Source organism: Chrysochloris asiatica, unplaced genomic scaffold (assembly GCF_000296735.1).
Source record: "Chrysochloris asiatica unplaced genomic scaffold, ChrAsi1.0 scaffold00106, whole genome shotgun sequence".
NCBI classification, from domain to species: domain Eukaryota; kingdom Metazoa; phylum Chordata; class Mammalia; order Afrosoricida; family Chrysochloridae; genus Chrysochloris; species Chrysochloris asiatica.
The window spans coordinates 4,004,605-4,007,951 of NW_006408624.1; positions in this window are offsets into that span (position 1 = coordinate 4,004,605).

Here is a 3,347-nt window from a genome sequence, read left to right on the forward strand (position 1 = left end):
TTTTCATCAGGTGATTTTTCAGAAGTAGATCACCAGGCCTTTCTTCTGAAGTGTCTCTCAGTTGGTAGCTGAGCATATTAACTGTTGTATTAGGGACTCCTGTCCCTTTTAAGTTCTCATTGAAAGTATTGTCCACTACAGATAATCTATTAAAAATCCTGTCTGATTTATTTTTTAATTTTTTTTTAGGAATTTGGTGATATTAACACTTATGTACTGGTGTGGTGTTGTGGGTTTATGCACTGGACTGTAAGGTCGGTTTGAACTGCAAGCTCGGTGGTTCAAGCTCACCAGCTGCTCCTTGGAAACCCTATATAGGGTCACTATGAGTTGGAACCAACTTGACTGCACTTAACAACAACAACAGTTATTAAAACATCTTATGAGCTAGAGATATTTCTAAAATCTGATCATTTCTATTTTTACCATAGGTGTCCACAGCTCATGCCTCATTTTGTTATTCTGTCATTTGTAGCTAGTTCCCATTCATGACAACGATGTCCCACATCTCACTGTCAGAACTTTCTCTGGCTGTGGAAATGTACTTTGTAATCTGATTGATAAAGGATAAGAGTTGTTGGATCTCTATATCTCCATTTCTATATATCTTCTATTGCTACTGTAACAGATGACCACAAACAGTGGTTTAAACAACCTAAATTTATTATCTTACAGTTTTGGAGGTTAGAAATCTGAAATAGGTCTTCTGGGCTAAAATCAAGGTGTTGGCAGAGCTATGTTTATTGTGAAGGCTCGGGGAGAACGTGTTTTCTCACCTTTTCCAACTCTATAAGTCATCTTCGTTCTTTAACTTGTGGCCACTTCCTCCATCTTCAAAGCCGGAAGTGTATCATCTTCCAGTCTTTCTCTGACTCTGACCCTCTTGTCTGCCTCTTAAAAGGACATTTGTGATTACATTGGACTCATTCAGCTAATCCAGAACATTCTTCCCATATCAAGAGCCTTAACTGAATCATATCTACAAAGTTCCTTTTGCCATATAAATTATCATATCCATAGGCTCTGGAGATTCTGACATGGACTTCTTTGGAGGGCCATTACTCTGCCTACTACATAATGTATCTCAGATCACTTCCTTCATTGGTAGGACAATTCTGAGGTGTGTTACATCCTAATAGAGACGTCCCAGCAGGACTGAATCCCAGTTTCTCACTCATTAACACATTTTTGTTGGCTCTCTTCCTTTCTGTGTTCTCACTTCCTTACAATGTTCCCTGGGGTCGTCTCCCAAACTTATTGCATGCAGTCTTGTCTCAGGGTCTGTTTTGGAGGAAATTTTAACTACATAAGCCTAGAATGTTGATATATTTGCCTCTCCCTCTTTCCTTGCCATCTACTGAATTTTCTAATTTTAACAGTTGCATTATCAACCCAAACACACATAATTCAGAAAAAGGAGCACTGGTGGTGCCCAGTGGGTTAGTCATTGGTCTGCTAACTGTCAGGTTGGAAGTTTAAATCCATGAGTCAACCCACTGGAGAAAGATGAAGCTTTCTGTTCCTATAAAGATGTATAACTTCAGAAACTCTATGGAACAGTTCTATTCAGTCCTATAGAATCAGTATGAGTCAGAATCAACAGAATGACAGTGGGTGGGTAATGCAAAAAAAAAGAACATGAGGCTTTGAGCTAGATAGACATGGGTTCAAATGCTAACTCAACTGTTTCATAAACTGTGATTTTAAAGCATTCCAAGTGTCTAAAGTGTCAGAGCACCTCAGGCACAGCACCACCCATCTGTCAGTGGAGGCTGGCATACTGCTGTGATGCTGAACAGGTGTCAGCAAGGTTCCAGATTAGGATGAACTAGGAAGAAAGGCCTGGTGATCTACTTCTGAAAATCAGCCAAAGAAAACCCTGTGGATCACAACAGCAGTCCAGTCTTCAAGCAATCACTTGATAACGGATAACAAAAATGCTAAAAAAAATTGGCATGTGGCTTTACAATTTCATGCAAAGATACCACAGTGTGCAGAGAATACTAATAAATGCAAGCAGAGGTTCAACAAAGAGCTAGAAAATTGCAGAGCTGATACTTCCACTCTGAATAGAAAATTGTGACTCAATACTGCTGATTTAATAATATCTGACACAAGAGAACATTTTAGAAACAAGTTTGCAAACTCATGACTTGTGTCAGTTTGTCGTACTGTGGTGGCTTGCATATTACTGTCATTGCATATTACTGTCATCCTGGATTTTAATATTTTAAATACCAGCAGGGCACACCCATGGTGGACAGGTTTTCAGCTGAGCTTCCAGACTAAGACAGACTAGGAAGAAAGAGAGGTGGACTATTTCTGAATGTTGAGTCATGAAAACCTCATGAATAGCAGTGGGGCACTGTCTGATAGCACCAGAGTATTGAATATTGAAACATTATGATTAGCACCAGAATTCTGTCAATTATAGTATCAGAAGATGAACCCATCAGACTGGGAGGCACTCAAAATATGACTGAAGAAGAGCTGCATCCTTAGAGTTAATCAAGATAACATAAGTGGAGTAAAGCCCTCAGGACCTTCATTTGTTGATGGGGCACAACTCAAATGGAAAAGAAACAGCCATAAACAGTTATTAATAACTGAAATATGGAATGTATGAAGTATGAATGTAGGAAAATTGAAAGTTGTCAAAAATGAAATGGAACACATAAATATATCCTAGGTACTTGTGAGCTGCAATGAACTGGTTTTGGCCATTTTGAATCTGACAATCACATGGTTTACTATGCTGGCTGGGTATGACAAATTGAAGAGCAATGGCATCACGTTCATCATCAAAAAAGATCATTTCAAGATCTATCTTGAAGTATAATATTGTCTGTGATAGTATAATATCCACATACCTACAAGGAAAACCAGTTAATACCACTAATATTCAAATTTACACACCAACCACTATAACCAGTGATGATGAAATTGAAGAATTCTACCAACTTCTTAAGTCTGAAATTGATTAAACATGCAATCAAGATATATTGATAATTACTGGTGATTGGGATACAAAATTTGGAAATAAACAGGAAGGGATCAGTAGTTGGAAAACATGACCTTGGTGATAGAAACAATGCTAGAGATCACATGATAGAAGTTTGCATGACTTGTTCATTGCAAATACCCTTTTAAACAAAATAAAAGATGACTATACACATGGACCTCATCAGATGGAATACCCAGAAATCAAATTGACTGCATCTGTGGGAAGAGATGGTGAGAAAACTCCTTATCAGCCAGAGCAAGTCTGGGGAAAACTGTGGAACAGACCATCAGTTGCTTATATGCAAGTTCAGGCTGAAGCTGAAGAAAATTGAAACATGTCCACA